Here is a 24,918-nt window from a genome sequence, read left to right on the forward strand (position 1 = left end):
TGGTATATTTAACTTTATATCTGGTTTATTTAACTATGTTGTGGTTAAATAAACCAGAAGTAAAGTTATCCCGGGTGTTATATTTTCGCCATGTGTGACCATTGGTTTGGATGAAATGGACCGGCTCAATGGTCTTTATGATCTCTTGATCCTACAACATTGGATTCTTTTCTCAGCGAAATACTTAGTGAAAAAAACTTAAAAATTAACTGTCATGAATTAACAGAGAAATTTTAATAAACAATTATCTAAATGGTTATTAATAACCAGTGGACTATGCAAAAATTGGTATTTTTAGAGAAGCTTGACACAAAAGTTCAATGAATTAGCTCAGGCCAGAAAAATCGAACTGTCTTAGAATTGAATATTTCAATATTTGCTATTTTTCTAAAAATGAAGCTACTATTTCGATGGAGTAAAATTCAAAAAAAAAAAATCATAAAGTTGGTGGCCTTCCTTAAAAAATGCATGCTGTAAATGCATTGCATAAGCCGTCACACAATGTTTAAATTTATTTTGCACATCTCGAATTTCATATTTCTAAAAATCTAAAACAAAAAAAATTTTTGATTAAATTTTCTATGGCATACCTAAAATAATATCATATAATGCTGGGTCGCGTCGTAGTTTATCGGGATCTTTTTTTCTAAATTAAAAATTTGCTCACTTTTCTTATTAATTTTCACTGACATGTATGTATCCTTATACATACTATTTTCAACTTTGTTTTGAAGAAAACAAAAGAAATGAAATTTTAGATAATGAAAAATTATAACGTATAACAGAATAGAATATTTAATTTACTTTATTATTATTGAATAAAATTATACTTTTCAAGAAGACATGCTGAATTCGAAAAAGATACATGACGTCACTTTTTTAATACACAAACGCATTTTCAAGTTTTTGAAATATTGAATTTTTTGGTTATTTGAAAAAAACATATCGTCGGTCTCATGAGAAAACCTCGTAACTCCCAAAATCAAAATTTTACAGGAGAGACGAAAGAGTAAACAAACAACAGAGTAGTTGGGAAGAAACGCGCTGTGCAAAATTTGAATTTAAGTCTATTTAGAGTTTTCGTAATGACCCCAAATTTTCTCCGCTCCGCTGACATCTTTTTTAAAGAATGGCATTCAAAAGTCATTTTTGAAAAAAGTGGAGTTACGAGGTTTTCTCATGAGACCGACGATATGGAAATTTCAAAAAAGCAAAAAAATAATGAACCAGCAGATAGGATAATAATAGTTCTAAAAGTGTAATTTATTGTTTTGGCACACTAAACATCAAATTTAACATGTTTTTTTAGTTTTTAAATTTAATTAATTTTTTTTTTAATTTTATTCACTAAACAAATCTTTTTCTAACTTTATACTGTTTAAAAAAAATGTAAATACTTAACTGGAGCCATTTTGAAAAATACAGAGGCTACGTTTTAGAATTGAGCAGACAAAAATCCAAAATGTGCAAAATTTCATCACTTGGAAATACATTATAACCATGTACATGTAAATAACTTTTGACACGAAAATTCATTAAATGGACCTCTGAACGATCTCAAAATTTACAATATTAAAATTTTCCTACTTTTGAGAAAAATAATTTTAAAAGAATAAATATCGGTTTTTTCATTTTATCACAAAGAAAAGTTTTTGCTCAAAAACAATAAACAATAAAATGTTGTTACAGTAAATAGTCTACGAAAATAAAATCTTCAAAATGATTAAAATACTTATAGTCCAAGCGGCGACCGTCGAGTTACTTAGCTCATAAGGTTAGAGGTTAAAATTGGTTTCAAATGAAAGATAAATTGATACTGAATTTGCGAGGTAAATTGATATCTGCATTTGCGAGGTGGCACCCGACATTTTTTAGATAGAAGGGAGTATTATCTAAAATATGGCGTATAGTTTAGCTTTCTAGTGCATAAAAAGTTATACTGTTTTGTTCAAAGAAGATTTTTGTCAGTGTTGTTTTCATTTGGATGGGGTTGCCACATTTGTAGGGTTACGTTCTTTATATTATTTTATTATTTTTTTTTACTATTTTGGCTTTCGGTTGGCTTTTCAAATTTTTTTTTTATCTGGCCAAACAACAAAGATATGAATGTATTAGTTATGTGACAATTTTTCCTTTCCAATAGGGTTGCCAAATGGAAGTTCCCATTTTAGAAGTGGCAATCCTATTTTTTTATTTTCAGTATCAACTTATCTTTCATTTGACACCAATTTTAACCTCTAACCTTATGAGCTAAGTAACTCGACGGTCGCCTCTCCGACTATTACAAAGAACTCACTAACCTTTGATGATTTTCGTCTATGTCGTGTCGATTTCGATGACTGTGAGTCATTTTGTATACGTTCTATTTGTCATTAAACAAACTAAATACGTAAATGAATGCATTTGTGATGAAAAGTTGTTTAATTTAAAATAGCGGATATGAACTTCTACAAAAAAAAATTACACCATTTTTCTCAAGATAGTTAAATGGACTTTTTAGATTCTAAGTTTTCACTACAATGAAACATTTTCACACATTTTTAAAACTATACAAATATTATGTCAGATATTTTGATATCTTTTCCACTCCTCTCAAACAAAAATATTTTAAGGAACTTAGTGGATTTTTTTTTTTCATGTTTTAAATAACATCTCTACACCGAAATTCTCATCCAGAGTGCCATCTTTTTCACATGAGTTTCGGTTTTGTGGTAACTTTTATGTTCAATGTACACTCTTGATATGGTCTTTAATTATTTTTAGCACTAAAAAAATTTTTGTCATAGTCTTCCTATTAATGCGAATTGAATCTTCAATGGTCACTGTGGCGTATGCGTATTTTTTTTTAGTTCTGATAATCCATTGCTGATAGAATAATACAGTTAGTTATAATTAATTTTAATTAAATTGGTCATAAAAAGTTAATACCTACATTAAGGTGCTGCTTAGATGTAAAAGTTAATTTAGACACATTTTTTTTTTATCTTTGCAACTTAATAACTCACTTTTTTAACTTTTCAACAAATATTCTATTTTTTTTTTAATTTTAAAATAATTTAATCCCGAATTACTCTGTACTGTATAATACATCAATAAATATTTGTGATTATTTTTAGCTTATGGTAATTTTTGTACAGCATTTCTGAACAAAGTTTTTTCGGTTCCCATACTAAATTTTTTAGACATATGTATATTTAGCTACTAATTCAAACCTAGCTCTTGTCTGTTATACACCGGAAGTAAATCTTTTTTTTTCTTGTTTTATCCTATCAACCATTTTTTCTATAATTGTAATTGTTCGAAAATTCGTGTGAACATTTCCAGCCCAATACTCACTTCTATTACACCCACCAGATGGAAGTCTGTGTCAGTGAACTTTTTAACCTGTGTTTTATTTTTGTTTGCAATTTATTATATGAACATAGTACTCGTAGGTTGGGTCTGTTTGTTTTAATAAATCTTATTTGAGATTTCTGCTTCGTTTAATAAAAATGTATATAAACATAGAAGCTTTTTCCCTATACATTGTGTTGTGTATCGTAAAATGTAGGTAGGTATATCGGGGCTATATTATATGGAAGTGAATGCTTTGAAAACATGACAGTTGATTGAAAGGACAGAGTGAGTGCCGAACAATGTTGTCTATGTTACATTACATTGCATGTGATTAAATTATACATTTTATATAAAGCATGACTCCGATGTGAAGTACAAAGACCATTATACTCTATGCATGTGTATGCAACAAAAGTTATACACGTTAAAGTTTGAAGATTAATGGCTATTGATATATAGTTTGACAGGTGATGTGACTTTTGAAAACTATTTGACAGCTTGTCAGTAAATGAACCTGCAATATTATAGTGCAATGGATGGATGATGATGAATTAAAAATGGAAAAGGAAGAGATTTTTTTGTTTTAATTTATTTTAATACAACACACAAACGGGGAAGAAAAATAAGGAAAATTTTGCTTTTTAAATTTACACAATTTCAGGACTTAACATTTTTAATTGAATCTCTTGAAATAATGACTTTCTGATATGGGTTTTCTACTGTACTTGTTTACCTCTTCTATTCAAAATGGCTAAGTTACTCGTAGGTAGCCAGAACTATTAACACATTGCTTTATTATACTTGCGATTCATTTAAATTAATTGTCTAATAACGAACTACCTACGTGTGTTTCCCATTTATGCCAAAACAATAAATTGATAATAAACACACTGTGCCATCTTATCAAACAACAAGCTATTATTAAACCTTTTTAAGATAAAAAAAAGTATCTGTACATTGATTTTTGTTTCATGAGGAAATAATAAAAAAATTTTGATTTGTATTTGTTCTTTCTCATAAAGATTCAAGGCACGAGTTGATTTTTTGACTCGAATTTTTCAAGCGGGGATATAGCTCAGTGGTAGAGCATTCGACTGCAGATCGAGAGGTCCCCGGTTCAAACCCGGGTGTCCCCTTAGCTAGATTTTTTTTTAGTTTTCTTTTTGTGTTAATGAGTCAACGATCAACATCATAATCATGCTCTGTAGAAAACTCATAAAGAACAGATAATATTTTTAAACTTATTAATTCAAAATTGTAATGAAACTTTTAATGTTTCCCACAGCCATTAAACATTTAATATGCTTACCTGCAATTAAAAACTTTACTTTGTTTAGTGAAATTTTCAATGACTTATTTCTTAGTCTGTCTTTGTTCAAATCATTAAAAAACACAATTATCATGATTATTGAAATTTTTATGACCAAATTAAAGTGGTTTATAAAAATATTTTAATCACTTTATTTGCATTGTTATTAACAAACTTAAGCAAAGTGGTGGCAAGCACAAGCACTTACAACTTTTTTCTAACTAACTAGTGTTATGTGGAGTCATTTTTGAACGAAATAAATATTTGGTATCATGAACGAGATAAACTTTGACACAAGCAAATTATTTATTATAAATTAATTATAATTTTGTTATTTTTTGTAGTTTTTGTAAAATTTACAACACCCTTATAAACAATTATATTCCAATTGAGAAAAACCTAAGAAGCAAGAATATCTTATAGAATTTTTTAGGAACTTCCAATTGTTTACTTAATTTATTTTTTCTTTTAAATTTTTTTTTTCATCATACAAAATTTGTTTTAAAATTTAAAAAAAAAAATTATAAAATCAAAAACAATATTTAAAAAAAAATAGTTTTTGGATTTTTGATTTTTTTTTTTTAAATCAAATTTTCGAAAACGGACATTGAATTTTTTTTTCAAATTTTGGTTTTAAGTGTGATTAAAAGCTTCTTCAAAATGGCATACCAAGTCTGTTTTTAATTTTTTTTTTTTTTTTGCAAAAAAAAATATTAATAAAAAATTATTTAGCGATTTTGAAAAAAAATGCAATTTATAAAAGAAATTAAACTGCATAAATATTAGGGTGGGTCAAAAAAATCGAAACTCATTTTTTTGATTTGGTACTTCGAAAAATCGATTGCTAGACACCTCTAGAATATACACACCAAATATGAACTCTTTATATTAATGGGAAGGTCCTCCGCTTCGCAATTTTCCATTTTTACATCAAGCTTCTACTAAAAAAAAATCATTTTTTTATTAATTGACTTTTTAGCAAATTTCTTTGCATATTCTTGTAGGAAATTGAATGCTCTACAAAAAAGGACTTATACACTTTTTTCGTTTATCTTACCGTTTAATAGATATTTGAGGTCCAAAAATCGAAAAAATCTTTAAAAATTCGTTTTTTGTTCAAAATTTTATAACAAATTGAAAAATTATAATCATCAAACGCGCAAGACATATTCTTGTAGGAAATTGATTACTCCACAAAAAAGGTCTTTTTTTTCATTAATCTTACCATTCTAAAGATATTCGAGGTCAAAGTTAAAAAAAATTATAAAAACATTTTTTACTTTTAAAAATTTTCCAGTTCACTGAAAAATTATTATTTTCAAATTAGCAAGATATATTCTTGTAGAGGCTTAAACGTTCTACAAATAATTCCTTGACATCAAATTGATTGCTTTAACAGTTTAGAAGATATTCGTATCCAAATCACAATGCATGCGGGTCATAAGAAAACTATTGAAATCAGTGGGCATTGGTTTGGATTCGAATATCTTCTAAACGGTTAAAGCATTCAATTTGATGTCAAGGAATTATTTGTAGAACGTTTAAGCCTCTACAAGAATATATCTTGCTAATTTGAAAATAATAATTTTTCAGTGAACTGGAAAATTTTTAAAAGTAAAAAATGTTTTTATAATTTTTTTTAAATTTGACCTCGAATATCTTTAGAATGGTAAGATTAATCAAAAAAAAATTAATAAGACCTTTTTTGTGGAGTAATCAATTTCCTACAAGAATATCTCTTGCGCGTTTGATGATTATAATTTTTCAATTTGTTACGAAATTAAGAACAAAAAACGAATTTTTAAAGATTTTTTTCGATTTTTGGACCTCAAATATCTAGATAAACGAAAAAAGTGTATAAGGCCTTTTTTGTAGAGCATTCAATTTCCTACAAGAATATGCAAAGAAATTTGCTAAAAAGTCAATTAATAAAATGATTTTTTTTTAGTAGAAGCTTGATGTAAAAATGGAAAATTGCGAAGCGGAGGACCTTCCCATTAATATAAAGAGTTCATATTTGGTGTGTATATTCTAGAGGTGTCTAGCAATCGATTTTTCGGAGTACCAAATCAAAAAAATAAATTTCGATTTTTTTGACCCACCCTAATAAATATATTTTATTTTGGAGCTCAATTTCATTAAAAGAGTTGTTTTTTACATTTGAAAAACGAATTTTAAGTTTTTTTTTTATACATTTACCAAATTTGTATATAAAAAGTTTTTAGTTCTAAGAGCAAGTTCGTGCGAGCCAATCATGCATTTTATTTTATTTTACGAATGCATAACTTGATATTAAAAACAAACAAAAAACCAAAAAAAAAAAATTAATTTGAATTAAATTAAAATTAAAATTAAAATTTAAAAAGTGCCATAAGACCTCTGGATGAAAAAAAATGGTTGGGGAAAGTAAGATGTGTGTGAAATTGCTAACCTCTCCAAATGTTCTAGTGCAGTTAATAATTTCGTGAAACTAAAAACTGTGAAACAAATAATCCAGTTACCTTGTTGATTTTTCGTTTAGAATGTAAGTTTTGATTTTTGTCAGAGTTGTTTATGGTTTTCGGACAAATATGTGCATCATTTGCAAAAATGCACAAAATGTCGAAAAATACTCGAATTTTTCAGTCGTTGGTGATTTTAGCCATTAAAGGCTAGTATTTGACTAATTTTAGCCTAAAACCAGCAAAATCAAATTCCGAATTTGTTGAGGTTTTTCAAGTGACTGTATTTCTCTTAAAAATGATCGCACTGAAATTTTAAATAGATGGTTTGTAAGCTCGAACTTTCTTGTCTTGAGAACTTACAATGAAATCAATTTTATTTAATACAGAAAATAAAAATTCGAAATTTTCGTTTTTTTTTTTTGTCTAAAATCTTGGAAAAAATTTCCCAACTCAACCCATAAATAGATCGGATAATAGTTTATACAGCTTAATTTTTCTTTTTTCTTTAAGTTTGATACTAGCATTTCGACGCTGAGATATCGAATTTTGAACGGAAAAAGATCATTTATGTCAATGCCAGTAAGAAGAATGAAATGTACACTGTGGCGTATGCGTACTTTTTTTTTTATTTGCCGACCAAAATTCTTTAATATGATAGATACCAAACTGATTGTTTAAAATTTTTTAAAAGGTTAAGGCTGTTTTTATTTATTTTTTTTTTTTGTAAAGTTACACCAATTACACATCAATACATAAAATCTTTTTAAAGAAAGTGGAATATTTTCATAGTAAATACCTTTTATTTTTTTGTTTGCCTCATATAATTTGGCTATTTTGTATACTGTCTTGCGAACCTCGCAAAGACATCTTACTAAAAAATTTTGTTTTCTGTTAAATATATGAATACAATTAGTTATGTATATAGGTGATTCAGGAGGAGATAGAACGTTTGAATGAACGTTAGGAAAAATAACTAGAATTTTTGTCCAATAATTAGTTTTTACAATTTTTGTTACATTTATATTTTAAATGTGCATAAAATGGGGATATAGCTCAGTGGTAGAGCATTCGACTGCAGATCGAGAGGTCCCCGGTTCAAACCCGGGTGTCCCCTTAGCTTTTTATTCTACTAATTGATTTTTGATTACATTGGAAAATGCACTTTAAGAGGAAATAAAGTAAAATTTTCTTCTGCGAAAAAAATTAATGAAAAGTTCATTATTTTCAGTTGAATTGCGGGAGTCTAACATCTTTGTAACAGAGAAAAAAGACAAATAATCTTATTTGGTTGTTCTTTGGTATTGATGTATGTATATATTGCTAAACTTGATTATAATTTAATTTAAAATAAAAAAAAAAATAATTTAATTTGTTTTACTTTGTTTTTTTTTTTTGTTTTAATCAGTTAAAATGTAATAGGTAGATAATAGGCAAAATAAATCTACAGACTAGAAAAATTAATAACAGGCTGAATTTTGGAATTTTGGAATGTACCAAACAAAAAAACGCAAGGTTTAGATGTTTAGGGAGGAAAATTGTTTCTTCAAAGAAAAATCTTCATACTCCAGTTGCTTGTAATTTGAAGTAAACTTAACTTGAAGAAAAAATGATGAACAAAATAGACTTTTTCTTTTTAAATTAATTTCAATTAATTTCATAGAAAATAATTATAAGTAAACTTTAAATAAACTTTAAAATAAAACTATAGTTTGTATTAAATTGTTAATGATTTAAACATTATAATTAAGTGCTTGGTGTTATATTTGCTAGTTTTGCTCCTTTTCAAGCGGGGATATAGCTCAGTGGTAGAGCATTCGACTGCAGATCGAGAGGTCCCCGGTTCAAACCCGGGTGTCCCCTAAGTTATTTTCTTTTTTAATTTTTATTTTAAAATAATCTTTGGCAAGTATTGATATTCGTAGAAAATATAAAAATTCATTTAAAAAAACCACCCACAGACTTAAAGCCAATTATGGGTTTTTAATGTGTGTGTAATCGCGAAGAAGAGGCAGGCCTAAGAACTCATGGAGAAGACAAATGCAACGACAACTGCATTCAGTTGGCCTTAGACATGGAACAATTCAAAATCGAGAAGCCTGCCGACGTTTCCTGAGGTCAACCCGGCGAACCCCACATGCGGAGCCGTAGTGTGAAGCAGTAGAGTGGGAGAGTTGTGACCCCATCCGAGATCATGACTATCGTCGATAATGGAGAAGAAGAAGATGGGTTTTTAATGTGTTTCTTTTTTCATTTGTTTGATAAACTCACTCATTTTCTTTTCAAGCTTGATAAAACAACAGCATTGACGATAGATAAGTGATTCATTGGAACTAATACTAGAAGTGTGTATGACACTTCTGGGGCAGTAAATTTTTCTCTGAATTTGCCGCAAGTAAGAACATTCGAATCCAATTTAAATGTCAATTTTGATTCAAGTAAAACAGTTAGTGCCTCTGCCAAACTTCTGGTTTTAAATAAAAAATAATGAGAAACTATAGTCTAGTTATATTTGAAAAGTGTATCAAACTACTAAGAATCGATTTCATTTCAAGTCCATGAAGTTAAAGCAGGAAGTTCGTTCCATTTATGTTTTTCAGAAGAACTTTTTCGCTCAATTAGCCTACACACCACATGTGTACATATTTCCACAGAACTGAATGTTGAGTTGATTGATATTTTATTTATTCCTTTGGAAACTAGCATTATAAATAATAAAAGCACACTGTCAACTTCTTAGACTTATTTAGCATAACGTAACGTTAAATAATTGTATTACTTAATTACGTAATGTAACTTAACCTAACCTAACCTAACCTAACCTAACCTAACCTAACCTAACCTAACCTAACCTAACCTAACCTAACCTAACCTAACCTAACCTAACCTAACCTAACCTAACCTAACCTAACCTAACCTAACCTAACCTAACCTAACCTAACCTAACCTAACCTAACCTAACCTAACCTAACCTAACCTAACCTAACCTAACCTAACCTAACCTAACCTAACCTAACCTAACCTAACCTAACCTAACCTAACCTAACCTAACCTAACCTAACCTAACCTAACCTAACCTAACCTAACCTAACCTAACCTAACCTAACCTAACCTAACCTAACCTAACCTAACCTAACCTAACCTAACCTAACCTAACCTAACCTAACCTAACCTAACCTAACCTAACCTAACCTAACCTAACCTAACCTAACCTAACCTAACCTAACCTAACCTAACCTAACCTAACCTAACCTAACCTAACCTAACCTAACCTAACCTAACCTAACCTAACCTAACCTAACCTAACCTAACCTAACCTAACCTAACCTAACCTAACCTAACCTAACCTAACCTAACCTAACCTAACCTAACCTAACCTAACCTAACCTAACCTAACCTAACCTAACCTAACCTAACCTAACCTAACCTAACCTAACCTAACCTAACCTAACCTAACCTAACCTAACTTCTCAAAGTCTTCTTAATTACTCACCCGCCATTGACCCATAAGTCAGTCTCTGTCTCTCTCTCTCTCTTTCTCTGGTGGATAAAATAATTTGGGCTAAACTACATAAATTGAATAAAATGCTTGCACGTTTAAGTTTTTTATAAACAACCAAGTTAGTAATAAAGACCCTCTAGAGCCTGAGAAGAAGCATGATTGGCAAGTTAAGTCCCTGTCGTCATCGACTTAAAGGTATGCCATTATCATTTTCTATTCCCTTTTTTCTTCAATTTTGTTTTTGTAAGAAATAAAAGAAAAAAAGGAAGCATTCCCGCACCTATTATAGCTGACAAGGAATATCCTTTAAAAACGACGACCACCAAGACCAACCATTTGAAGATGTTGGTTGGTAGTGATGAGGGAGGGAAAGGTAGAGAAAAGAGTCAAAAACACTTTTTGAGAAAAGAAAAGACCAAATAATCCTTTTCTTGTCTGGATTCTGATTGAGATTGCTGGGAAGGGAAAAAAAATCCTTTTTATTTTATATTTTTTTTATTCTATTTCTTTTAGAACTCGATTACGATGGGGACGTGAAATTGCAACATACCTTTCAGAAGTTGCACGATTCTTTTTGTATCATACTCTGCACAGGCACACACATGCTTCTGCTTCATATGTTGTACGACGTTAACAGGTGAAATGAAAATCTCCCACAATAGAAAACTGGAAACGAAGCGGAAAAGGACGAAGCAAAAGAAAAAAAAAATACCGTCTTTCATTCTCTTCTGTGGCTGTCGTGATAATGATTTTTTCCCGTTATGTTCCGGAACGCGCGAAGCAGCCAACACAAAAACGAGGACAACATCGCAAACTATACAACTGGGAATCAGACATCAATGGGAAATTTCCAGGGGCGGATTGTTGATGGACGCAAAGCATGTCATTACTAAGGGCGCCTAATTTAAAGGGGCCCAAATGAAAAAAAACCGGTCTCGGGGACAAATAAAAGACGTAGAACTAGGAAAAGTGGTAAAATATGGTTAGACAACATGTCCCTGTCGAGTATAAAGGTTAAAATGCCGTTACTCTAGGCCAGAAATATTGAAAAAATAAAGTCTTGAAGTTTTTGTATATTTGGTAAATCAAACAACGAAAACAATAACTACGAAGTGGGCGTAGCATCTTGAACAATAAAAGCAAACCTCAGCACAATATTGCAAGGATCTTTAGAAATGCTACCACCGCAGGGCGCCAATTTACCTTTAGGCTGAATCTTTTGTTGAATTGTTATGTTTTTTTTTTTATACTTCAGCCCGTTTTCAAACCTTCAAAGCATTCATATTGGCTTAGTTTAATAGAAATCTATTCTTATGTGTTGCCATTTACCATACTAACCTCCCACACACACACTTTCTCATATCCTTCGTCCTTTTTTTTCTTCTGGTTATGGCAACTTGGGGTTTTTGTGTATACTGCTTTTATCTGGGAAATAGCATATAGTGTCGATGTGGCGGGAATATTTTCTGTCAAATGGAATTATTTTGAATGTTATTATTATGGCCAGGATACGTCGCGTTGGTTGTCGTCCTGCCAGTTACCTAGTCTTTCTTGTTTAGAAATACACACACAAGAGCACACAGATGTTTATGTTGGTGTAAATATAAATAAATACTTATACCGACTACTACCATCAGAAAGAGGCATCAGGCACTCACAGGACTCATATCCTTGTTTTTTTTTAAGTTTTGGTTGAAAACCCTTTTTTTTCCAAACCATTCACATGCCAATTTCTATGAAAAGGATATTGGTTCTTTTATGCATGCCAACAATTTTGTGTTGTGTGTCTGTATATGTTGGAGTGTATGGACGAGTGCAAGAGTAGATCCTTTATGTTTAGGGAGAATGTTGAAAGCGTAGGTTCACCTGGGTACCAGGGTAAAACTTTTAGGAAAATATTCTATCGAATATCCTGAATGTATAAAAGGGAGTCTTTTGTAAAGGCGGAAATTTGTATATAATTTTTTTTTTTTAATTCTATTTTTACATTAATTTTAAGGATTTTTTTAAGGATAATTTTATGAATGAAATTTATTAAAAAAAAGGAGGTGGATTTTAGTTGAGAAGAATATTCATTAGCGATAGCGCAGTTAAAATAAATACTCATCCCGAATAACATGATTCACAACAACCAACGGCTTTAGCAAATATGAAAAAGGATGCAATGGTGGTACTTTAGCATGATAATGGGAATAAACTCTCAATCATCTAGTTATTCTTTGGAGATATTTATAGGTTCAGGTGTTTTTATTAAAACATTTTTTTTTAATGATATTTTCTTTTAAAAACACTTCCGTTTGGAAAACGCATCAGGTTCATTTCAAGGAAGTTTCTTCTGTACGTGAAAATTAACATTTTTCTGTCTTTAAGTATAGTGCTGATTTACACCAGCTTTTTAGACATGATAATACCAAGATTTATAGATATGCTGAAACATTTAACTCGTCGAAACTCAATACATTTTATTGATTGACTTTGCCTGTCTGTACGTGACGGTTCTTTTTCTTTTCTTTATTTTGAACAATAACAAAAGAAAACCTGTAATTTTACCGGAGCGATTCTTTTTTTTACCGGAGGGCTATGTAGTTTTACTGTGACCGCCTGTGATTTTTCCGAAGCAGTTGGGTCCGGCGGAAAACCGTAATTTTAAGAAGGATTTTAAGAAAGAAGAAAGTGGATAGTTTTACGGCGATGGCGATCTATATCGTTCGATTGGAGACACTTGTGATTTATCGATTCAATTTCTGATTCTACGGGAAACACATTAGATTTTATCGCAGCCATCTGTGATTTTAACGTAGTGATCTGTCATTTTACCGGAGAAACCTGTGATTTTCCTAAGGCAACCAGTAATTTCCCTAGGAATGTTATGATTTTACCCAAACCATGTTCTTGATATTACTATAGAAACTTGTGATTTTATAGAAATGACCAGTCGTAATTCTGCTGCTCACATGGACCCTATAATTAGGAATATTTTCTAAAATCAAGGCAAACATTTTTTTTTGCAACTCAAAATACACATATTATTTTCAGTAAATACGTGTTTATTTATGGTGTTTTTACGCAATTTCATTAATTTTTAACAAATCAATATGCGGTAAAGAATTGAAAACAAAAATTGTCAGTTTTTGTCAATTTTGTTCAATAGACAACTTTTTTCTCCTATTTCTCACTGAACTACTAAAAAAGCTTAACATTATAATAAATTTATCAGTATAGGTACAAAATATGTATTGTGGACTTATACTTTTCTATAATTGTTTATTTCTTTCTAATTCTTATTCCAAATTTAAATTTTTTTAGAGTCTATATTTTTATTCTAAATATTGAAAATCTTTAAATGTTTCTTGTATAAATTTGTTGAAAATATGTCTTAAATTTATATTTTCTAAAATATATCGAGTTATGTAGTTGATTTAACATTCATAAACTCAAAAAAAGCTCAATTTTTTTGGTTTTTTTTTTTTTCAAAAACGCTAGTGCATAATGCATTTTTGCACCATAATTGTTCTTATATCTTAACAGCAAGACTTGTTGCTTTCATTGTCTGTTTTTTTCTATTAAATAATAATGTAATACTATCACTCTATAAGGTATAATACCTCTATAGAGCTCCTTTAATGATGATCATTCAAAATTTTATATTTTCACTACATTACTACTCCTAATAATAATATTTGGATGTAGTTTGATTTTGCATACAATTCAACAAAAAATTTCGAGGTGGATCTTCTGTTCAAAAATCTATAACCAACAAATTAAAGAAAAACAACTTCCAGCCCAGAATACATTAGAAAACATTAAAATTCTTCATCCCTTAGAATCAAGGAGAATAATTTTAGAAGTCGGAAACGATAGATTAGATAAATAGGGATCTTTGATTTTGATCGCGGGAATGCGTTTTCAGTTTGGGTAATCACCATAGACATTAAGACAAATTTAATTTGGGAATAATGAAAAGAAAGCGAGGAAATGTTCATTGAATATTTCTAAAGCTTCTGATAGCAAGACTTATTGGAATACAAAGTACTTTTAAAAGGATACTGACGCTTCAATGCTATGATTTTTATAACACTGGTCAACAAGGTTTTTGCCACAAAAACCAAAATATACTTTTCTAGTAGTTTTTGGGGTACTGAATCCGAATCTGAAGTCAGAAACATTTGATTGGCCTTCGTTTTTGAAATATTACCGTTAGAAAATGTCAAAAAACGTAATTTTGGCTGTTTTGGAGGTTATGTTTTTATGTGGAGTAATTCATTATGAATAAATTTGTAACGGTGCCTATAAGAACTAGTTTTATTCTTTCAAAAAATGTTTAAATCTTTCCAATATCTCTTTTATTGCCCGAGATATTTAAAATTTAAGTACCGGTTTTTGAATCAAAAACAACACTGGACAACCAAATTAAACTTTTTTTGCCACAAGAATCAAAATATACTTTTCTGAAGGTTTTTGGGTTGCTAAACTCGAATCCACAATCAGAAAATTCTTTTAGCCTTCGTTCTTGAAATGTTACCGTTATAAAATGCAAAAAAAGGTTTTTTTTATAACGGTTATATTTCAAGAACGAAGGCTAATAGAATTTTTCTGATTGCGGATTTGAGTTCAGCAATTCGAAAACCTTCAGAAAAGTATATTTTGGTTCTTGTGGCAAAAATTCTGTGGCCAGTGACTTAAACTTTAGATTAAGTTTAGTTTCTCTTTGGCTTATTAAATGAAACTTAAGATATCTCGAGCAATAAAAGAGATATCGGGAAAATTTAAACAGTTTTTGAAAGAAGAATGTCTGTTCTTATAATAACCGTTACAAATTTGTTTATGATGAATTACCCCACATAAAAACAGAATCTCCAAAACAGCCAAAATTACGTTTTTAGCATTATATAACGGTAATATTTCAAAAACGGAACCCAATCAAATTTTTCTGACTTCAGATTCGGATTCAGCACTACTAGAAAAGTATATTTTGGTTATTGTGGCAAAAAAAAGTTAAATTTTGTTGACCAGTGTAATTAGTTGTAGTTACCAGTAATGTGAACCACATAATAACAGGACAAATATTGTTTGTATTAAAGTTTTGAATTTCGCGGAAGAAGGTTTAGAATAAAAAAAAAATCATGTAAATCGATGAATAATTCATTAATTATTAAGGTTCAATTTAATATATCTGTGTATTAGACACTTCAGTTTTCAGTATGCAAAGTATTTTCAGTTTAAAAAGTTGATTGCAAATATTTGTTATTTTACTTTAAGTAATTGATATTTTCCATAACTCATACTAATTGCTAAAACAATCTATACTTTATATACGAAGAAGTGTAGAAAGATAATTATTGCTTTGAAATGAAAATTAAAAATAAACTTACCTTTTTATTAATTTGCTTTTACAAACAAAGACATATAATTATAAAGATATAGATTTTTTTTTAATATACATACATATACACGCAAATGTTATTGCGTGATTAAAATCACAGGTTTAAGGATATTTTTTAAATACATTGTATTCTTTTCATCACTCATAATAATTGTTGGATTGGATAGGTTGTTCACTTTTTACATATACAAGTTTTTATATTCTTTCAGAACTAATTACATACCATCGCGTTTTACCACTTTATTTTTATTATATTTTTTTTTTTTTTGTATTTAAACTTCCTTTATTGTGTGTTCAACATATCCTACAGGACATGTAATTTTTTCCAGCTGCTGTGTCACGCACTTTTTTCATTTTTTTTTTTTTGTTTAATGTTGCTATTAAATTAATTTAGGCTTTCATTTTAATCGAGTTCTTGTTTCAAATTGAATTTAATATTAAATCAGAAATAGTATTTTTTTCACTTACCCCTCATTAGCACTGAAAAGAGAATAAAAAGAGAAAAGAAATGTTAATGCATGAAGAATTTATAGATCAAAAAAAAAAAAAAAAAACATTTCTTTTCTTTAAAAATGTAAAGATAAGGTATTCAATTACATATATATAATGTACATTAGGGCGTTCGTTATTTTTTAATGAAATTCCTAAGTGGAAAAAAACTGTTCTAAATGATTAAAAAAAAAATCCCCTAATTTTTTCAGATTTTTATTTTGACGCTAGATGGCGCTCAAAGAGGATTAAAGTTTTTTCTCATTTAAAATAGGTATATGTTGACTTATGAGGCACATGTGTGATTGTATTAGATGCCAAAAAGTCTTACATATAATTCATATAGCCCCCTGAGTTTTGAAGTAGAGAATAAGTCGAAGACTCAAAACTTAGATTTTTTGCACTAAAGAAATTGGCCGCCATCTTGAATTTTCGTGTCGAAAAAAAATTTGAGGTATTAATCAAAAACCAACATTACGATGATGGAGAAGTCCGAAAAAGTGGGTCTCGCAATTCCGTCCATGCATCTGTACGTCAGTGTGTCTGTGCGCCTGTCCATCCATCTGTACACATTTCCACAGTCTAAACGGGTGGACGGATTTTCTTCAAATTTGGTACAGATTATTTTTATAAAATTGTGAAAGTTGTTTTTTGTTATGTATCGCTTAGAAAGTGTACCTCCCATATAAATTTTTCAAGTTATAGCTAATTACACAAAACAGCTTAAACGATTTTGATGCAGACGTTATATTTAAAGCAATTAGAATATAACTGCATAAAATTCTTTAAAAATGTTTTGAACTGCAAGAGCAAGTATGTGCGACGTCATTCTTGCATTTTATTTTATTGGCACTGGACAAAAAAAAAAACTGAACATTGTAAAAAATCAAGGGGCACGGTAGTGCCCAGCCAAGTTCTCTAGCAACTTTGGCACTACACCCTTATTTACAGGAAAGAACTCATGCCATTTTCGACCCCCTATAACTTCTTTACCAAATATGGCAGACATTTCAAACTCGCTCTATTTGTTGAACTAGTCAAAAATAAACTCCTCATAAAATTTCAGCTACTTAGGATGAGTAGTTTCTGAGATATAGAGCTTCAAAAATCGCAAAAACCGTAACTGACTGACTGACTCACTCACTCACTCACTGACAGATCATCAAAATTTTTGGAGAACTTCCCACTATCGCGGAAACTTGAAATTTTACACGTTGATGGGGCTTGTGGTGTATACATAGGAAAAAATTTGAGAATTTCAATTCAGGGATGATCGTAGAATCTTAAAACTTGGTAGAATGATAGAGCTGGTTGTTTATACAAAGGAACAAAATTAAAATCTGAGAATTTCAGACATTTTCGTTAAATTTTCATCAAAAATAGAGATTTTAAATTCTACCGCAATACCTTGCAAAAAGTAGTGAAATCACAACAAAAACATTACTGTTAAAAAAAGAGCCAAGTTCTCCTATGTTGAAATAATGCTGGCACAAAAAGTACTGAGATATAAAAGTGTACCTTTCTAAAGTTTGGTTTCAAATTTATATCAATAAAATTTTGATTGTTTACAATTTTTTAAATAACTTTAAAAATCGGCAATTAAAAGAAAAATTGTCAAGAGAACAATCAAAATTTATTGATACAAATTTGACACCAAACTTTAGAACTTGGTACACTTTTATATCTCAGTACTAGAGCAGGGTTATACAAACAATATTTTTTAAATATATTTGCATTCCATTATAAACAAACAAATATTTATTACAAATATTTATTACAAAATTTAAAAAAATGCATTAAAAAACGATATTGCTTTTTATAATTAAAGCTAATGTATGTCAAATTAATCAAAATTCTACGAAATTCGACGAATATTACCTATGGAAAAAATATTTAATGTAAAATTTTTGCATTAATTTTTTAATGCATTTTTTTGTGCAACAATTATTTGCAATTGCATTGAATTATTTTTTAATGTAAATGCGAACAAATAATTTTTTTTAATTTCAAATATATAGTTTGTAATTGAAGGAAATTGAGGAATAATGGTAAATATAAGATAGCCGATTAAAAATAGATGGCCTGAATTGAGCTTTTGGAAAAAAAGTAGACAGGTCGGAAAAAGTTATTCAATATTATTGATTTCTTATTACCTTTAATCGAAATATTGTGTTTCGCCCAGGCAAAACAGTTGGGCTCATCGGTTAAAAAGTTAGATATGTACAAAAGTTTAAGATAATTAAAAGGTCTACAGATTTTACTTCGATCATTTTTCTACATTACATCATAAATACCAACAAAAAAAACTCCAAAAAGCAATTTTTTTTTTGTTTTATTTTCGCGAAAAATAGTTCGATATCTATAAATTTTGATGAAAATGTAAATATTTGAAAGCAATAATTATTTTCAAATTAATACATTTATTTTTTATCAAAATCGGTTGAAAATTGGCTAAGAAAAAAAAAATTAAACGATCTAAGACCAGCAAGATACTTGAACATTTGGGTACAAAACAAAGAGATTAGTTTTATTTGACGCGTAGTTTTAGATTTATTTATTATTCCTATTTTCGTGACCTTTGTTAAATAAATTAATTTGTAATTTTTCCAACTTTTGACCTCTGAAAGATTATTTTGGGTATACAAAATTGAAATATTAAGATTTTAACAAATATTTTTGTAAATCATGCCTTTTTTTAAACTTCAAAATTGATATTTTAATTTTTAAGAGTAAAAGCAACAAATAATAAAAATTTTGTATTTAAAAATCCAAATGATAGAACAAAATTAAATAATTAAAAATTAACAAATTAAGAAGACTCCTTTAAATTATTATTACTACAACCAACCAATGAACTATTCATGAAATTTTAAAGTAACTACAAACACCTTGCATGTCACATGTGAGCTTTCACATGAGTTTAAACATGTCAAAAGACAATTTTCTCATAAATAACATTTTTATGATAAAAAAATAAAATAAAATTTCACCAGTCTTTTTGGTCGTAACATCTAAATCCTCATACTTGAAAGTGTCACGTTCGAAAAATTCGTTATTTTCTTCCAATTTCGCAGTTTAAATTCTCGTTTGGAATAGCTTTTTTGCTTTTGTAGGTAACTTTTTTGCTTTTGTCCCTCTCCTACTAACATGTATTTGTGTACTTTATCGTGTGCATGTGCCGCTGCAATGCAACTGAGTTTAAATAATTTATTTGCCAAAGAAAACACACATAGAACACTGGTGGATAGGGATACTTCTGATATGTGAAATAAAGTACTAAAATAAGCAACATACGAAGAGTATATTCTTCTTCATTTGTTCTTAAGTTTATGCTTAAAGTCCGTAAGCACTCTCTCTCTAGAAGTATCTATGTAGAAAATTCATTGATGCATGCATTCTCGACAATTTCAAGTGGCGGAATGAACATTGAAACTTTTACATATACCACCCGTTGTAAGACAGTCAAAATCTAGTATAAAATATTAAAATTGAGTGTGAGAAAACTTGCAACTCAAAAAACCTAAAACCTAAAATTTCGAGTTACTTTTTTTTACTTACAAATTATTTTATACATATAATTTGGGCAAAAAAAAACACACAAACATTTTGTTGGAAAATGTTTGAAAATTAAGAAAAAAATATAAAAAAAAAAAAACATTAAAAAACATTTTAAAAAATTTTAAAAATAAAAAACAACTAAAACAACTTAAAAACGGCTTCAATAATTTTAATTTTTTTTTCTCAAAAAATGATCTATTGAAATAAATGCAAACTTTTTTAATTTTTTAAATTTGTTGGTTACATTTCTTACATAACTTTGTTTATTTCCAAATTATTATCAATATAATCTTTTTTATCGAAATTTTGTTGGTTAAGGTAAGATTCGTGAGATAAAATAGCGATTGGATTTAGGTAATATTGTAAGTATAAGTCGTTTTGTCCCTTATTACCGAAAGACTATCGACGACATGCTAATCCAATGCGGAACAAGTCGCTGAACAATAGTCAAACCTCACGCTACAAGTTAAAACGATTAGGTACTTAGAATTTCTTCAAAAGTAAAAGAAGACTTACTACAGAAATGATCCTGTCAAGTCTCAAGTATAGTCTTATCTTTATCATCACCTTGAGGTAATATAAGACAAATATTATGTACAAAGCAACTATGAATTATATTTTTCATTAAATACAAAATTTCCTATGAATTGAAACGATCTTGTTATTGTTCTTAGAAATACTGATAATGAAAATGATAATAAGTGATAGTAGTAGGGTGAACAGCAGCGTTGTGCAAATGTGCCCAATTGGGACATTTGGCCCAAGGCCCAAGGCAATTTTACAAAATAAATTAGTTGTGGTAACAATTTGATGATTTTTTAAGTAGATATCGACTAAATATCGATTGTGAAAATATTTTGCGAATGCATTCACTGAAGAGAAAGGAAGACAAATGAAATATCATTCCTTTATCTTTAATCTTAAATTGTATCTACAGTCTAGTTTAAACCTGATTGATAAAGGCTTCTGAAGTATTCAGTTCACTGTTATTTTTATTTCATTGGGAAAAAGACTAAAATGATTTTAAAAAGTTTATGACCAAAAAAAAAACAAAAACATTTAATAAAATCCAAAATAAATTAAATATATTAGGTTGTTAAGAACCAATTTTCCTGGCCTTGTTCGGTAGTTCGGAATTTGGAGACTTTATAAAGTCATATCTAACATAGAAGAAACAGTTTGGATCAAATAACTTATTCGGGCTGCGAGATAAAGATCAATTACCGTTTTCCAAAATTGCGGGATTCGCCATTGGGTGATGAAATGATCCAAAGACCAGGGCTTAGGTTTTTTATTACCCTCCTTTTATTAGCTTTGAAAAACTTTGCCTTTCTATATTTAATTCTTTAAAATGCCCGTGTTTGGACTTACTTTCCTTTGCTATTTTTAATTTTTTTTTATTGCATAATACATATTTTAAATAAATCTGAAGAAACACATAAGCTTCTTGCGTTTTTACCATCGAAGATAAAATTGCTGTAGAAACAAAATTTCGGCAAAATGTTGCCATTTTGCAATAATCGATATGAATCATAATATTTTTTCAAATCAAAAAATTTTATAAAATCAGTCAGACATTATCTCAATCTCGAAGACAAGATATGCATAATAGATCCTGGTGATGCATCATTAAAATTACCAACTATTACGGTCAAGTAGGCCAGTGCTGCCACTTACAAAAAAAATTTGCGTAGTAGATTCATAAAAAAAATTTATATACGTTATGTAACTCTAGCATCGAGAAATTTCTGGCATAAAACACGCAAATCGGAACAAACATGATGTGAATCGGCACAAAAATTTTTACATTCGCTTGTGTCTATAACCAAATTTTTCTCGACTTGAAATATTTCGGTCTAAAAATTCTTGGAAGCCTGGAAAAATGTGAATGAGACTGTGTCTGTAAGAAAATTATCGAGATAATTTCTCGATTGAATTGCCAAAATTACTCACAAGCAAAAAGGATACGAAAAAGGAAGATGTTTGACTCCTGGTGACCCCATTTTGCGACCGTTTTGAGTTTCCCAACGGCAACACTGCTTACTTGTATCTATAGACTATTATAGTACCTACTTATGTATATCTTTAGTTTGTGTTTAATTTATTAGAAATAATAATTAAATAAACAAAATATACCTAGTTTAAAACTTGGTTGGTGCAAAAGGTAGTAACCACGAAAAATGTTGTGGAGGCTGGGATTCGAACCAAGACCTTTAGTGCCATAGTTCATTGCACTAACTACTCCGCCACGGGATACTAAAAGTATCCGGGTCTAACTTAATTTAATTAATAATTATTAAAAAAGATCATTTTTTTGAAAATTTGTGCTTAAAATTTAACTTTCAAGAACTATTGTTTGGAAGAACTGGATTTAAAATAAATCAACAGAATAAGTCATTATCAATCTAAAAGGTATCAGATTGATTCCATTATCGGTGATGAAACATTTAAACTCTTTTTAGGTTTATTAATAAAAAAAAAAAGGAAACGTTTAAATGAAACTATCACAAGAGAAGCTACATTTACCCCAAATTCGATTATGAAAAATAAATGAATCTTCAGAAGAAATGGTTTCATTTTTCCCTAATTATTTTCGTTTTTTGTAAAAAAAAATTGTGGAATAATAATTGTTTCAAACAAAGTTTATTTTTTTTTAGTATTTTTCGGATCGGTAGATACATAGTTTCGGCCTTTCGGTTTTCGGAACACAAATTTAACAAGAGCAACATTCTTCCGTTATGCAAATATTTGATTTCTACTGTTTTCACAACGATACACTTTACATCCTGAATAGCAGCGCAAGCTTCCTTATATGAGTAGAGTGACAAAATAATACTTCCATTGGAGGAAATTCGCCCGAAATTCATGCTCTGATGCATGGCTGCACTAGCTGGCTGGCTGGGGCTGACTTTGACTGGGTACATGTAGTCCACACAATAAGTTTTGTATATGTCCGTTGGATGACGATGATGAAATCACCCAAACGTTTCACCATGATTCACAGATTATTATCTGAGATCTGACCTCATGGGACAGCTTATTATTCAGTTTCACTATAACAGACAGAAACCATGCTCTGAAATCGATACAAATTCAATTCCTTTGGGGGGTATTTTTGTCTGTTATTCAATTTAATTCCAATGTGATGATAGTATTTCGGTTTTATAAAAAAAAAAAAAAAAATCAATGCAGTTGGAATTTATTGATTTAAAGCGATTTTTTTTTAATTGATTTATATTCAAGAAAGGTCGTGATTTTTTGTTCAAGGTAAGCTCTTGAATAAAAAAAAATAAGGGTGCAAAGTTTTCAGATTAATTTTTTTGGATACAAAAATTAAAATACTGCAGATTTCTTGTATTTCCCAGCAAAAAAAAAAGATAAGGTCCTTGGAAGTAACTTACTCCTCTTCTTCTTCGAAAAGTTCCTCATCTTCGAAGTCATCATATCTTCCTCCAAAATCATCCTCGTCACTGTCGTAGTCAACAATCGAAGTTTCATTTTTATTTTTATTTTCTTCAGGCATTTTAATCTTGTTTAAATGGACTTGGTACTTATTTCAAATAAATATTCGATATCCTTATTTTTTTTTTAATTTACTTTTGTTAATTAAATTAATTTTTTGAACACAATTCACGGAATTTTTTTCAATAAATGTGGAAAAAATTAAAGAAAAGATTTGTATTTCAAGCACTTTCAATTTTCGAAAGTCGAAAACTTTCGAATTGGGTTTTTTTCAAAAAAAAATTTAAACAGATTCAATCACTTTATCCAAAAAATTTGTATCCCCGTATCCCAGTATCCAAAAGTAATCCTTTTTGAGAGGATTTTGTTGATTTTACACCGAAAGATAAAAACAACGAGAGAAAAACTTACAAACGCAGTAAATTTCGCCAATAACACGACAAAGCTACCGTAACGAAACTAAATGCACGCAAATTGAAAAGTTTTTGTTCAGGTCTACGCAAATCTAAGGTAGTGGCATTTGTAAGGATTCTTTTCGATAGTTTTCATTTGTTCTTGTTTTAAATTTGATTAGCGATTTGGTGGCGGCTATAGGAATAGAAGAATGGAAGTAGGTACACTGAATTTAACTAAAAGTTTTTTTAATGAAATATTTTTGTAAAATTTACACATATTGCATTTAATTAGCTATGGTTTTTATTAACTAAAAGTTTGTTGAACACAATTAATTTTAATAGCCAATTTCGGATTCCAAGAGCCAAAAGCAAATTCTAAATTCTACAAATCTAAGTTATAAACAAATTTAAAAAAATCATAGAATTCGAAATTACGCAGCTTGATTTAATTTATTGATGTATTTTTCGAAAATAAAATCGAAGTTATTAGAACCGTTTTAAAATAAAATTTTTTTTTTGTTAATTTTCAGATTTTCAAAAGCCCGTTTTATTTTAAGGCTAGTTTGGGAAGAAGTCAAAAATATTTATAAAAAATAAAACAAAAGACAACTTTCAGAATTTCATTCAAATCATCTGCACAAATTTTAAAGATTATCCGTGGAACAGTGGAACTAATTGTCTAATTATTCTTTTATCAAAATCACTTTTGTATAGCTAAAAAAAAATAATTTAGCTATCAATTAATAAGTCTATAAATTGTTCTCATTAAAATAGTTTTAAAACTGAGATTAGAGATGATAGCTGTACCATGCTTCACAAGCATTTTTACCTTTAATTCATCACCATTAATGCAACAATAAAAATTAAGTCGTGTCACGAAGCGTGTCGGCTTAAAATAAAGGTAGGGGCTTTGAACTTAGTGATTTTTTTTTTTTATTTCGAGACTTTTCAAAATAAGAGTTGTTCTAATGTACATAACACATAAGTATGCATATTTTTTTTAATTTTATTATGAGTTTGTTTTGACCCAATAAAATTGTATA

The 24,918-nt window shown here is 29.2% G+C and overlaps 3 non-coding genes across 3 annotated transcripts; all 3 read left to right on the forward strand.

Moving 5' to 3' along the window:
• Positions 1 to 4,400: 4,400 nt before the first annotated feature.
• On the forward strand, positions 4,401 to 4,472 carry Trnac-gca (transfer RNA cysteine (anticodon GCA)). Its single transcript has one exon. It is a non-coding gene; the product is annotated as a tRNA-Cys (tRNA).
• Positions 4,473 to 8,131: 3,659 nt separating this feature from the next.
• Positions 8,132 to 8,203, forward strand: Trnac-gca (transfer RNA cysteine (anticodon GCA)). Its single transcript has one exon. It is a non-coding gene; the product is annotated as a tRNA-Cys (tRNA).
• A 674-nt stretch (positions 8,204 to 8,877) lies between these two features.
• On the forward strand, positions 8,878 to 8,949 carry Trnac-gca (transfer RNA cysteine (anticodon GCA)). The gene has a single exon. It is a non-coding gene; the product is annotated as a tRNA-Cys (tRNA).
• Positions 8,950 to 24,918: the final 15,969 nt, after the last annotated feature.

This window comes from Episyrphus balteatus, chromosome 2 (assembly GCF_945859705.1).
Source record: "Episyrphus balteatus chromosome 2, idEpiBalt1.1, whole genome shotgun sequence".
Classification (NCBI taxonomy): Eukaryota; Metazoa; Arthropoda; class Insecta; order Diptera; family Syrphidae; genus Episyrphus; species Episyrphus balteatus.